A 15,288-nucleotide genomic window follows, 5' to 3' on the forward strand; every position below is an offset into this window, starting at 1 on the left:
AAATAAGAAGCAGAATGTGCTCACAGGGCTCCCCAGGTGCGTACAATGCCCCAGGAAATTATATACTAGGCTGCAATTTAGTGCGTATCCTCCACTTGTGTTGCAATCTGACCCAAAGGGCAACACCTTTGAGTTACTAACTTAATCCTGTACCAATGTTTACATATTAGATAACTTTCACCATCTGCTGTCAGAGAAACAATGCACTATGTTTGGCAAAGCACTATGCTATGTACAGAACACACTTATTCCTGGGTAGCTGCTGCCATGCTGGAACAGGCTGGCACACAAAATCAGGCACCTGCAAAACAGTTTATATGTTATTGCTCAACTGTCATAAATTGTAGAATACATGATCTCGATAAAAGCTCAGACATTTATCACACAGGGCAAGCCAGCTAAGTGATGAAAGGAACCATAACCGATTTAATGTGCCTTTTCACAATTGCTGGCGCTCTGTGCCACGATCAGCCGTGTTCAGCCAGCATTAATGACACAGGCCGCTTGTCTAGAACGGCAACATGAATTGAGCACCATCAGAGTAAACAGACAGTCGCAGTGCGGGGGCTTCTGTAGACTTTCACAAGTATCCGAATTTACTTTTCTCGCTTTAATGCTGTGCTCTCTATATTATCGCTGGATCCAGGGTGGGGGGGGCGTGCTGGGCGTCCCAGGTGCTGCTCTCTTAGACCGAGGTGGAGCCCGAGTGGTAGTCTGAGGTCACCTTCTCTGTGGCACTCGTCACTTCCTTAGTTATTGTCATCATTGCCGCTGCTGGGGAAACTCTCCACTTTAACCGACACGTGGGATAGAAAGCCACGTGTGCAAAACACAACGGCTTAGTAGTCCATGGCCTTAAGTACAAGGCCACCTGATCCAGCTGTTCCCGGAGATGCAACTGACACGGAGGGGGACTGGTACAGTGACAGTGGCTAGGAAAAGAAGCAGGGTATGAGGTCTTGATAGTCAAGCAAGGATTTGGGACAAAGTTGGCATTCCAGAAAAGTAAGAAGTGAAGGCGTCAGCGAGGCACTTGACTGCAAGATACCTCTGGCTGTCACAAGGAAGCCCAGCAAGCTGTAAGTTTCATGAAGTGAGCACTGACTCTGGTCGGACTCAAACCCACAACCTTTGAATGACCACTGCCCTTTTCACTAGAAGTCCAACGCGCTATCCATTGCGCCACAGAGCCCCACAAGACATTTATCGCCATACTGTTCTGCACGCCTACTGATGACGGGGCATCTCAGCGTGCTTGTACAAGTAGCATTTACAGATGTGTTTTTTTAATCCCTGTCTCGCTGATATTGAGACGAAAGGAAATGAATGGTTCTTCTTTTAGATAATGCGACTCATGTTGACTTGACTGTGAGGGGAAGTATTTGTCAGGCACACTGTGTGTTTGTCTGTTTATCTGTGGCTGTCTTTGTGTCTGTGGCAGTCTGTCTGTGTGTGTGTGTCTGTCTGTGTGTCTATCTGTGGCTGTCTGTGTGTCTGTTGCAGTCTGTGCTTGTGGCTGTCTGTGTGTGTGTCTGTGGCTGGACCGTTGGGGCTGGTTGGAAACATCATCGACCTGGGTTTCTCTTCATCACAAATACATCTTTCCCTGCCCACATGCCCGAATTGCTTTTCAGCTGGATCACAGCCTCGCCCCAGGTGGGCAAAACCTCCAAAAGTGGTACAAACTCATCCACGTATTGCAGTGTTTCTGGGAAAGCTGGCATAGTGAGTGAGAAAGTCAACCCTGACAGTGTGGCGAGAGACGGGAAGCCACGGAATTTATGCGCTCTGTGAAGTCATAGAAGTCAGCTGTGAGAGAGTTCTGAGATGTCATCGCTGAACTGGCAGTGAAGGGAGAGGGAGAGGAAGGCAAAGCATGTACGTGGCTTCTCTCGCTGACTGGGCAAGATTGGATGAATGAGAGAGTGCAGAGATGGGAACGCAGTAAATATACAATGGTATTATGCAAATTCTGAATCGATTTATAATGTATATTCATGATTTCTTGATTGAGAGAGTTCTGTATCTTAAGGTTAAACTTGTTTGCACATTGAATATTTAATTGCTGTGTGTGTGTGTGTGTGTGTGTGTGTGTGTGTGCGTGTGTGTGTGTGTGTGTGTGTGTGTGTGTGTGTGTCACTAGAAGTCCAGCACACTATCCATTGTGGCACAGAACCACAAAACTGTACGACGAAGGTACTCTTCTGCATGCCTGCAGATGACCGGGTGTCTCAGTGTGATTTGACAAGTAGCATTTACAGCTGTGTTTTTTAAATCCCTGTCTCATTGATATTGAGACGGATGGAAATGATGGGTTCTTCTATTTGGTACAAGCGGCTCATGTTGACTTGAGTCTTCAGCTTGCAAGCAAGTGCAATGGGTATGCTTTCCAGCCTGTCCCTGCAGGGTTAGGCAAGATCTTGCAGGCCCATCCCTCCCGACGAGCGTGGTGTATACTCTGTCCGATTCCACCGTCTTGATTTCTGTTGCAGCCACTTTCCATGCTTTGCTCACTCGAGAGGCAGCCAGGTTAAGCGGGCAATAATGCACAAGTAGCTCTGTCTTGCGAATCTTGGAACTGTCCATTGGACGTACACGGCGTCACTCGTCAAGAAATGTCAATCAAGGAATGCCCACGACGAAGGTGGGATAGAAAGCCACGTGTGCAAAACACAACGGCTTAGTAGTCCATGGCCTTAAGTACAAGGCCACCTCATCCAGCTGTTCCCGGAGATGCAACTGACACGGAGGGGGACTGGTACAGTGACAGTGGCTAGGAAAAGAAGCAGGGTATGAGGTCTTGATAGTCAAGCAAGGATTTGGGACAAAGTTGGCATTCCAGAAAAGTAAGAAGTGAAGGCGTCAGCGAGGCACTTGACTGCAAGATACCTCTGGCTGTCATGAGGCAGACTAGCAAGCTGTAAGTTTCATGAAGTGAGCACTGACTCTGGTGGGACTCAAAACCCACAACCTTTGAATGACCACTGCCCTTTTCACTAGAAGTCCAACGCGCTATCCATTGCGCCACAGAGCCCCACAAGACATTTATCGCCATACTGTTCTGCACGCCTACTGATGACGGGGCATCTCAGCGTGCTTGTACAAGTAGCATTTACAGATGTGTTTTTTTAATCCCTGTCTCGCTGATATTGAGACGAAAGGAAATGAATGGTTCTTCTTTTAGATAATGCGACTCAAGTTGACTTGACTGTGAGGGGAAGTATTTGTCAGGCACACTGTGTGTTTGTCTGTTTATCTGTGGCTGTCTTTGTGTCTGTGGCAGTCTGTCTGTGTGTGTGTGTCTGTCTGTGTGTCTATCTGTGGCTGTCTGTGTGTCTGTGGCAGTCTGTGCTTGTGGCTGTCTGTGTGTGTGTCTGTGGCTTGACCGATGGGGCTGGTTGGAAACATCATCGACCTGGGATTCTCTTCATCACAAATACATCTTTCCCTGCCCACATGCCCGAATTGCTTTTCAGCTGGATCACAGCCTCGCCCCAGGTGGGCAAAACCTCCAAAAGTGGTACAAACTCATCCCCGTATTGCAGTGTTTCTGGGAAAGCTGACATAGTGAGTGAGAAAGTCAACCCTGACAGTGTGGCGAGAGACGGGAAGCCACGGAATTTATGCGCTCTGTGATGTCATAGAAGTCAGCTGTGAGAGAGTTCTGAGATGTCATCGCTGAACTGGCAGTGAAGGGACTACCATGGCCATGGACTACTAAGTCGTTGTGTTTTGCACACGTGGCTTTCTATCCCACCGTCGTCGTGGGCATTCCTTGATTGACATTTCTTGACGAGTGACGCCGTGTACGTCCAATGGACAGTTCCAAGATTCACAAGACAGAGCTACTTGTGCATTATTGCCCGCTTAACCTGGCTGCCTCTCGAGTGAGCAAAGCATGGAAAGTGGCTGCAACAGAAATCAAGACGGTGGAATCGGACAGAGTATACACCACGCTCGTCGGGAGGGATGGGCCTGCAAGATCTTGCCTAACCCTGCTGGGACAGGCTGGAAAGCATACCCATTGCACTTGCTTGCAAGCTGAAGACTCAAGTCAACATGAGCCGCTTTTACCAAATACAAGAACCCATCATTTCCATCCGTCTCAATATCAGCGAGACAGGGATTTAAAAAACACAGCTGTAAATGCTACTTGTCAAATCACGCTGAGACGACCGGTCATCTGCAGGCATGCAGAAGAGTATCTTCGTCGTACAGTTTTGTGGTTCTGTGCCACAATGGATAGTGTGCTGGACTTCTAGTGACACACACACACACACACACAGACACTACAATTCAATATTCAATGTGCAAACAAGTTTAGCCAGAAGAAACAGAACTCTTTCAATCAATAAATCATGAATATACAATACAAATCGATTCAGAATATGCATAATACAATGTAAAAGCCAGACACAGGGAGGGAGAGAATCTTTGGTTCCGTTGGTGTCCGGGCTTTATTGTGGTTCACAGGGTAAACGGGACAAAATACAAGGGGTAAAAACAACCAAAACAAAACGTCCACACAAAACAGGGTGCTCCGGGCAGTCAGGGTTGGGAGTGTCAGCAGTCAGGGTTGGGAGTGTCAGTCCTCCTTATCAGCGGGTTAGCTGCCTCCGTCTGGGAAGGAGAGGGATTAAATAGATAAGGCACAGCTCACAATCGCCTCGGTACTCATTGCCCGCAACCGTGAGTCCACAGCCTGTTAGCGAGGGAGCAACAACACAGCTGTGGCACATGAGCACCTCATCAGCAGACGTCAGCAGCAGCCGTGCCGTGACAGACAGCGGCCTGTCACATACAATTGTATATTTCGTGCGTTCCGTTCCTGCACTCTCTCATTCACCCATTCTAGCTGAGGCAGCCAGTGAGCCCACACATGTGCTATCCCTTCCTCTTCCTCTCACTTCACTGCTATATCAGTGATGACATCATAGAAATCTCTCACCTGACAGCAATGACATTACAGAGCACATACATTATGTCTCTCGCCACACTGTCAGTGTTGACTTTCTCGCTCAGTATGCCAGCTTTCCCGGAAACACTGCAATACGTGGATGAGTTTGTACCATTTTTGGATGCTCTACCCTGCTGGGGCGGAGCTGTGATCCAGCTGAAAAGCAGGTAAGGCATGTGGGCACCTGGGCAGCGAAAGATGTATTCGTAATGAAGAGAAACCCAAGTCCAACCCTCCGGTCCAGCCACAGACAGCCACAGAAGTAGTATAGATGGCGGCATCACTTATTTTGACAGCTGGAAGTCCCGCCCTCCCTATGTACCTTTGAACCGGAACTCCTCTCTCCTTCCCAGCACCCCCCTTGGGTTACCATTTGACCCTCCCTTGTCAGCCATCTTGGATGATATCGGCTATTTTGAAACACTTAAGTTTCTATTCCTTTGGAAATACCTTAATTTTCAAACCTACAAATACATGGTGACAACTGCAAGCATGACACACATACAAAACACAGAAATAGGGACCACATTGCAAGGATATAATAAGCACAAATGGTATTTTACTGCAAATTTTAAGTTTTGTAAAATTATTTATATAACTTCTAGGAGTAATCTGCAAACTACATAGTGAAAATTCAATCAGTCTTCAGGAAACACACACAGCATGAAGTTGCATGAATAGATTAATAATACCCCTGTACTACTGGTAAACCTTTAAGTTTACATCATAATTTTTGTAAGTGTTGGAATATGTTGAGGGTGAGCCTATTTGTTTCTGTGTCTGTGAAATAAGCCATTTTACAAAACATAGAGTTTGTAGTGATTTTTCAGAGTTTCAGGGTTTAGTAGAATGCAGTTTTGGTTCATATAAATATGACGTTGTGCTTATTTCAGTCTGCTGTGTGTGTTTCCTGAAGACTGATTGCATTTTCACTATGTAGTTTGCAGATTACTCCTATAAGTTATATAAATAATTTTACAAAACTTAAAATTTGCAGTAAAATACCATTTGTGCTTATTATATCCTTGCAATGTGGTCCCTATTTCTGTGTTTTGTATGTGTGTCATGCTTGCAGTTGTCACCATGTATTTGTAGGTTTGAAAAATAAGGTATTTCCAAAGGAATAGAAACTTAAGTGTTTCTCACTTTATTTACAATAGATACCTGATGTACTTTGTCGCCAGAACCTGGTATAACTTTGAAAAAGAAGCCAAGAGTGAAAGACTGAATAGAATATATATGGAATATGCTGGAAATGACATTACTCCGTACAGGTCAGTGTTTCTTTCTGTCCAATGTTGGTGTTGTGAACCAGAAATTAATGATTACAAGTATCTATACAACATTTCATGGAGTATCTTTTTCTACTTCTGACTATGTTCCATGTTGTAAAATGCTTGTTTGTCACAATAAAAGTCACCATTGTGTGTGTGTGTGTGTGTGTGTATTTTATTAATTCTACACATTTGAGCACAAACAAATCATATATACATATATTATTTATTACATATGAGTATTCACAAATAGTGCTTCACTGTGTCTCTCTAAGAAAAGTGGTGTGCATGTCTTTAGTGTCTATTGATAAATAAAACCTAACAAGATATATATATATATATATATATATATATATATATATATATATATATATATATATATATATATATATACATTTCACTGTTGTTCTCTATTGTCTATTGATAAATATAAACTAAAGAGATATAGGTATGTGTGTTTATCTGTGTTTGCTTAAATATATATGTAATGACATGCAATATATGTAAGTCTATACATTTCTTAATTGATTTTTTCTTACCTTTTTATTTTGCAAACACAGTATCATCCTAAGACTAATCATTAAACATATAAACAAAAAACACATGTGGGTTCAAATATTCATTTTATTTTTTAATTTACTAAAACAGTATCATAAAACAATATAACCTATTGATATATATATATATATATATATATATATATATATATATATACACTCACCTAAAGGATTATTAGGAACACCATACTAATACTGTGTTTGACCCCCTTTCGCCTTCAGAACTGCCTTGACATTGATTCAACAAGGTGCTGAAAGCATTCTTAAGAAATGTTGGCCCATATTGATAGGATAGCATCTTGCAGTTGATGGAGATTAGTGGGATGCACATCCAGGGCACGAAGCTCCCGTTCCACCACATCCCAAAGATGCTCTATTGGGTTGAGATCTGGTGACTGTGGGTGCCAGTTTAGTACAGTGAACCCATTGTCATGTTCAAGAAACCAATTTGAAATGATTCAACCTTTGTGACATGGTGCATTATCCTGCTGGATGTAGCCATCAGAGGATGGGTACATGGTGGTCATAAAGGGATGGACATGGTCAGAAACAATGCTCAGGTAGGCCGTGGCATTTAAACGATGCCCAATTGGCACTAAGGGGCCTAAAGTGTGCCAGGAAAACATCCCCCACACCATTACACCACCACCACCAGCCTGCACAGTGGTAACAAGGCATGATGGATCCATGTTCTCATTCTGTTTACGCCAAATTCTGACTCTACCATCTGAATGTCTCAACAGAAATCGAGACTCATCACACCAGGCAACATTTTTCCAGTCTTCAACTGTCCAATTTTGGTGAGCTTGTGCAAATTGTAGCCTCTTTTTCCTATTTGTAGTAGAGATGAGTGGTACCTGGTGGGGTCTTCTGCTGTTGCAGCCCATCCGCCTCAAGGTTGTACGTGTTGTGGCTTCACAAATGCTTTGCTGCATACCTCGGTTGTAACGAGTGGTTATTTCAGTCAAAGTTGCTCTTCTATCAGCTTGAATCAGTCGGCCCATTCTCCTCTGACCTCTAGCATCAACAAGGCATTTTCGCCCACAGGACTGCCGCATACTGGATGTTTTTCCCTTTTCACACCATTCTTTGTAAACCCTAGAAATGGTTGTGCGTGAAAATCCCAGTAACTGAGCAGATTGTGAAATACTCAGACCGGCCCGTCTGGCACCAACAACCATGCCACGCTCAAAATTGCTTAAATCACCTTTCTTTCCCATTCAGACATTCAGTTTGGAGTTCAGGAGATTGTCTTGACCAGGACCACACCCCTAAATGCATTGAAGCAACTGCCATGTGATTTGGTTAGTTAGATAATTGCATTAATGAGAAATTGAACAGGTGTTCCTAATAATCCTTTAGGTGAGTGTAAATATATATATATAATATAATGTATATATATAAAACTTAAAATTTTCTTATTTTTTAATTCACTAAAACAGTATCATAAAACAATATAAACTATATATATATATATATACATATATATATATATATATATATATATATATATATCTGTATTTAAAACTTGTATTCTCTTTTTATTTACTAAAATAGTATCATAAAACAATATAACTTTAAATATATATATGTATTTAAAACTTTTCTTATTCTCTTTATATTTACTTAAACAGTATCATAAAACAATATAACATAAAATATATTAAACTTTTATTTTCTTATTTTTTAATTTACCAAAACAGTATCATAAAACAATATAACCTTAAAAACACAGTTTATGCTATTAAACATTACACCAGCAGGGTGAGGTGCCCTTGGACATTCACCATGATGGATGTCACCCTAACAAAATGGCTACCATCTCACCAGATGACCGATGACCTTACAAATGGCCGATATCAGCCAAAATGGCTGATATCATCCAAGATGGCTGACAAGGGAGGGTCAAATGGTAACCCAGGGGGGTGCTGGGAAGGAGAGAGGAGTTCTGGTTCAATGGTACATAAGGAGGGAGGGTCAAAGGGTAACCCAGGGGGGTGCTGGGAAGGAGAGAGGAGTTCCAGTTCAAAGGTACATAGGGAGGGCGGGACTTCCGGCTGTCAAAATAAGTGATGCTGCCATCTATACTACTCACAGACACAGTTAGCCACAGCCACGGCTTCTTCCAATTCTCGTCAGTGTTCCAGATTCGATGTTTTTTTTCTTCAGTGACATTGTAAACACGCACGTGGGGAGCACATCAAAACCCAGTTTTGTGATTCAGTTACAGCAACAACTGACACAGCGGAGCAGTAGGGGTTGTAGCATTTTTTGGTCCAAGGTCTGGACCACAGCGACTGAGTGGTCCGGACCTCGGCACTGTGGTCCACGGAGTGGTCCCGATCACGTAACGCAAATTGGGATGGGTTTTTGTTTCGTTTTTTTGGACACACCATATAAAACCCATTTACTGTCAAATATATTATCGACATATCCAAACTACAAACATAATGATCATAAATGTACAATATTAATAGTATAATTCTCATTTGTAACATAGCCGATAGCTGATTTCTTTTTTAATCTTATCTATCAGACAATTTGTAGGAAGCTGTGCTAACGTTACTCTGAAAAATGCGCTTACATTGAGCAACTTTGTCATTCTGAATGAAATTATTTAAGTTATTAATTTTTCCTCATCATGACTGAAGAGAAAAGATAGCTTATTTAGAATCTTATCTTTAATTTAATGTCAGCCTATTTACATGTCCTCTGTTTGCGTTCTGCCAAGAAATGTTTTATCAACTTTTTTGGTTAAACCATATCTTCCTTACTTTATCACTGTGAGATCTAGCAACATTAAAAACAAAAGCATAGGTTGTTTTGTTTATGTATGGTTAACATTGTAATAGTTGGTATTTTAAAGAGAGATTATAAGAGATGTATTAACGTATTGATCATCTGATGCCCTTTGTCTTTTCTTGAAGGATAATGTCATTATGAAGAAGATAAAACTTTTTTTTTTTTAAACACCTCCCCCCACCAGGATTAGGGTCGCCTCCGCACTGTTTCTACTGAAACAAAAAAACAAGTGTCAATCTCTGCAGGAATCTACTCCGGCTCCCCCTTCTGGTGATGAAGAGGAACCCGAGTCCAAGATGCTTCCAACCAGCCCTCAGGCGCTCCCTTCGGCTGTAGGTCACGCTCCAGGGGGCCGGGGGAGTTAAGAGGGAGTCACTGGACGGGGACGACAAACGCCTCCAGTGACAGACGGACGCACACAGAGAGAGAAAGAGACAGAGAGAGAGAGTTGCACTTCCTCCTGCAATGCAATAAATATGCCCAAAATAAGGGACACATTCCTTAACAAAATAATGAATGCCACCCTACCTTTGACAAAACTGAGAAAAAATAAAAATGGTCAGTCCTCCTGGAGGAGGGACACACAGCCTCCCTGGCTGCCCAATATGTCACCGCCTGCCACAGCCTGAGGGGCACAGTGACACATGAGCACCAGCTGTAAATAAAATGTAAATACTCATTTGTAATGCATGTCATTGTATTTCCAAAAAGGAATCTGTAAACACTAAACCTATTTTCTTTAGTTCTATGTATTAAAGATCATTTATAGTTTATTACATTTTGTTTTTCTGTACTTTTATACATCTTATTGTGATTTTGGCAGGACGCTGTCTGTCACGGCATGGCTGCTGCTGACGCACACTAATTAGGTGCTCATGTGTTGCAGCCGTGTTGTCCGCTGCTTCGCAGACAGCTTGTGAGCTCATGGCTGCAGGCAATGAGCACTGAGGCAACTGTGACGTCATTGGCAGGTGTGCTTCATCTATTTAATTCCTCTCCTTCCCCGAGGGAGACAGCTAACCATTGAGAAGGAGGACTGGTGATCCTACCTCTGACTGCCCGGAGCACCCTGTTTGTGTGGATGTTTTGTGTGCTGGTTTTGCCTTGTTTTCCCCTTTTTGTGTTTTTTTCTGTTAGACTATTGTGAACCCCAATAAAGCTCGGACACCGCCGGAACCCGAGACTCTCTCCGTTTATTGTGTCCGGCATTTACATTTGGTGACCAATGTGGGGAAGCTTTGTGACATACTTACCCTGAACTCTGTACCCGGAAGGACAGCTATGGAGGCGTCTCCAGTGGAACAGTTGTTGGCCCCAGAGGTGAAGCTGCAGGCTCAAAAACAACAAACTCTCGAGACGCTTGTCCAGCAACTTCAAGTACCAGCTCCTGCACCTAACCCTGCTGTGGCCGCAGCAAACCCGGCTTGGGCAGGTCTGCAGATTCCAAAGATGGGACCGGAGGACGACCCAGAGGCTTTCTTCATCATCTTTGAACGTACTGCCCGGTGTTGCGGCTGCTCTGAATTTCTGTCCAATATTAAAGATCCTAGGCTCTCATTGTCTGATTTGGCTGGGGCACAATTGGGACATGTCTCTGGGGACCGGTCACCATTAGTGACTGCAGGTGATGAGCAGGGCAGGGACAGCCTTCCCTCTGACTCCAGTCGTGTAGCAGCCAACAGTACCCTGTTGGACCCAGGGGAAAGAACGAGTTCTGGGACTCACCTCCTCTCTCCTTCTTCCAGTGGAAGGCCCGACACTGGATCCCGCCTTCAACCGGGTTTCCGATTTCGCTATGGACCAGACACAGGATGATGCCCTGGGACGTATATATGACCAGGTCAGAGTTGTTGATGGTTGCATAGTGAATACACAGAGGGCACTTTGTGTTTCTCTCCAAACCAGCAGCCAAACCGGTCATGCTGGATGATGTTGCAGGCAGAATAACGTTCACCACGGTGCCTCCAGGCTCTTTCACGAATACCAATCGAGCTGCACGGTGCTGGGCTGTGAACACAGGTCCCACTAGAGGATGACGGGCCCTCATGCCACCCTCATAGAGTCTGTTTCTGACAGTTTGGTCAGAAACATGCACACCAGTAGACCGCTGGAGGACATTTTGGAGGGCTCAGGCAATGCTCCTACTGTTCCTCCTCGCACAAAGAAGCAGATACTGGTCCTTCTGGTTCTTCTGATAGCACGTATGGATGTGACATCCTGGAGGAGCTGGACTTCCTATTCTACCTGAATGGGCTGCAGGGAGCGCCTCATATTACCAGTAGTGACAAGGACACTAGCAAAAGGCAAAACGAGAGAAGAATCAGTCGGGAAGGATAAGGAGAGAGCAATCGTCTGTGGCCACCACCTGCAAAACCATTCCCTTTTTGGGGTTGTCTTGCTGTTGCCTCTCTCCGGTGCACCTGCTGTCACTTTCATTTGCACCAAAACAGGAGACAGTGATTCAAAACCACTTAGGCTTCCTAACTGTACAGATTGATATGCCTGAAGTGTAATTGACTTGGTGTTATGCTGTGATGATTACGTGTTCCCTTATTATTTTGAGAGGTGTATTATAGAAGATAGCCTTGAGAATGCGGCCACAGAATTGCGGGAATCCGTGACTTTCAACACTTATGCAACCGAGTCGAGGTGACCAACAGCTCAATGTCTGGTTGGCACCATGGCTTAGATGTGCCATTCATGAAACTTGCGTTGAATCTTGAAGCCACTGGCATTGCTTCCCTCTCCAAGTCTGTGTAATAAGGAATTGGCAGGAGCCCACGAGTTGAAACAATCAGAGGACAGAATGCAAATGAAGTGTTCTGAGAAAAGCAAAGCAGAGAAAGGACATTTTCCCGTGTGCATGTAGATGGCTGACTTTGACACGGCTTGATGAAGTCTTGTGGATCCTACCACTGCTTAAGTGCACTACTACGCTTGCCTTCAGGGAGTTTCATCTCAAACTTTCATAAAACAGGACTCGTACTAGACGGATGAGCACCTTGGACTGGTCTTGGCCGATGTGGGGATCGAACCCAGGACCTTGGCATTATTAGGACGTTATTAGGCATTTGCTCATGTTTATGTAATATGGCTGCAAAATGCATTACACACAAGTGTGAAAAGAACACTGTTGCAATTCCTAGCATTGGTGATGCTATAAATCAGTCTATCAGAAGTGGGATTTGAACCCACACCTCCATCAGGAGACCAGAAAACTCTTATACACTATTTGAGGGAACAACTGCATTTCCATCCTAGCACTCTCTCATTAATCCAATCTTGCCCAGTCAGCGAGAGAAGCCATGTATATGCTTTGCCTTCCTCTTCCTCTCCCTTCACTGCCAGTTCAGCGATGACATCTCAGAACTCTCTCACAGCTGACTTCTATGACATCACAGAGCGCATAAATTCCGTGGCTTCCCGTCTCTCGCCACACTGTCAGGGTTGACTTTCTCACTCACTATGCCAGATTTCCCAGAAACCCTGCAATACATGGATGAGTTTGTACCACTTTTGGAGGTTTTGCCCACCTGGGGCGAGGCTGTGATCCAGCTGAAAAGCAATTCGGGCATGTGGGCGGGGAAAGATGTATTTGTGATGAAGAGAATCCCAGGTCGATGATGTTTCCAACCAGCCCCAACGCCCAGCCACAGACACACACACAGACAGCCACAAGCACAGACTGCCACAGACACACAGACAGACACACACACACAGACAGACTGCCACAGACACAAAGACAGCCACAGATAAACAGACAAACACACAGTGTGCCTGAGAAATACTTCCCCTCACAGTCAAGTCAACATGAGTCGCATTATCTAAAAGAAGAACCATTCATTTCCGTTCGTCTCAATATCAGCAAGACAGGGATTAAAAAAACACATCTGTAAATGCTACTTGTACAAGCACGCTGAGATGCCCCGTCATCAGTAGGCGTGCAGAACAATATGGTGATAAATGTCTTGAGGGGCTCTGTGGCGCAATGGATAGCGCGTTGGACTTCTAGTGAAAAGGGCAGTGGTCATTCAAAGGTTGTGGGTTCGAGTCCCACCAGGGTCAGTGCTCACTTCATGAAACTTACAGCTTGCTGGGCTTCCTCGTGACAGCGAGAGGTATCTTGCAGTCAAATGCCTCGCTGACGCCTTCACTTCTTACTTTTCTGGAATGCCAACTTTGTCCCAAATCCTTGCTTGACTATCAAGACCTCATACCCTGCTTCATTTCCTAGCCACTGTCACTGTACCAGTCCCCCTCCGTGTCAGTTGCATCTCCGGGAACAGCTGGATCAGGTGGCCTTGTACTTAAGGCCATGGACTACTAAGCCGTTGTGTTTTGCACACGTGGCTTTCTATCCCACCTTCGTTGTGGGCATTCCTTGTTTGACATTTCTTGATGACTCACGCCGTGTACGTCCAATGGACAGTTCCAAGATTCGCAAGACAGAGCTACTTGTGCATTATTGCCCGCTTAACCTGGCTGCCTCTCGAGTGAGCAAAGCATGGAAAGTGGCTGCAACAGAAATCAAGACGGTGGAATCGGACAGAGTATACACCACGCTCGTCGGGAGGGATGGGCCTGCAAGATCTTGCCTAACCCTGCTGGCACGGGCTGGAAAGCATACCCATTGCACTTGCTTGCAAGCTGAAGACTCAAGTCAACATGAGCCGCTTGTACCAAATAGAAGAACCCATCATTTCCATCCGTCTCAATATCAGTGAGACAGGGATTTAAAAAACACAGCTGTAAATGCTACTTGTCAAATCACACTGAGACGCCCGGTCATCTGCAGGCATGCAGAAGAGTATCTTCGTCGTACAGTTTTGTGGTTCTGTGCCACAATGGATAGTGTGCTGGACTTCTAGTGACACACACACACACACACACACACACACACACACAGCAATTAAATATTCAATGTGCAAACAAGTTTAACCTTAAGAAACAGAACTCTCTTAATCAAGAAATCATGAATATACATTATAAATCGATTCAGAATTTGCATCATACCATTGTATATTTACTGCGTTCCCATCTCTGCACTCTCTCATTCATCCAATCTTGCCCAGTCAGCGAGAGAAGCCACGTACATGCTTTGCCTTCCTCTCCCTCTCCCTTCACTGCCAGTTCAGCGATGACATCTCAGATCTCTCTCACAGCTGACTTTTATGACATCACAGAGCGCATAAATTCCGTGGCTTCTCGTCTCTCGCCACACTGTCAGGGTTGACTTTCTCACTCACTATGCCAGCTTTCCCAGAAACACTGCAATACGTGGATGAGTTTGTACCACTTTTGGAGGTTTTGCCCACCTGGGGTGAGGCTGTGATCCAGCTGAAAAGCAATTCCGTCATGTGGGCAGGGAAAGATGTATTTGTGATGAAGAGAATCCCAGGTCGATGATGTTTCCAACCAGCCCCAACGGTCCAGCCACAGACACACACACAGACAGCCACAAGCACAGTCTGCCACAGACACACAGACAGCCACAGATAGACAGACAGACAGACAGACACACACAGACAGACTGCCACAGACACAAAGACAGCCACAGATAAACAGACAAACACACAGTGTGCCTGACAAATACTTCCCCTCACAGTCAAGTCAACATGAGTCGCATTATCTAAAAGAAGAACCATTCATTTCCTTTCGTCTCAATATCAGCGAGACAGGGATTAAAAAAACACATCTG

General features: G+C 44.5%; 3 non-coding genes across 3 annotated transcripts; 1 reads left to right on the plus strand and 2 right to left on the minus strand.

The window, feature by feature from the left end:
• Positions 1 to 1,101: 1,101 nt before the first annotated feature.
• On the minus strand, positions 1,102 to 1,192 carry trnar-ucu (transfer RNA arginine (anticodon UCU)). The gene is given in 2 exon segments: positions 1,102 to 1,137; positions 1,156 to 1,192. It is a non-coding gene; the product is annotated as a tRNA-Arg (tRNA).
• Positions 1,193 to 2,942: 1,750 nt separating this feature from the next.
• trnar-ucu (transfer RNA arginine (anticodon UCU)) lies at positions 2,943 to 3,034 on the minus strand. The gene is given in 2 exon segments: positions 2,943 to 2,979; positions 2,998 to 3,034. It is a non-coding gene; the product is annotated as a tRNA-Arg (tRNA).
• A 10,530-nt stretch (positions 3,035 to 13,564) lies between these two features.
• trnar-ucu (transfer RNA arginine (anticodon UCU)) lies at positions 13,565 to 13,655 on the plus strand. Its single transcript is given in 2 exon segments — positions 13,565 to 13,601; positions 13,620 to 13,655. It is a non-coding gene; the product is annotated as a tRNA-Arg (tRNA).
• The last annotated feature ends 1,633 nt before the right edge of the window (positions 13,656 to 15,288 follow it).

This window comes from Amia ocellicauda, chromosome 13 (genome assembly GCF_036373705.1).
Source record: "Amia ocellicauda isolate fAmiCal2 chromosome 13, fAmiCal2.hap1, whole genome shotgun sequence".
NCBI classification, from domain to species: domain Eukaryota; kingdom Metazoa; phylum Chordata; class Actinopteri; order Amiiformes; family Amiidae; genus Amia; species Amia ocellicauda.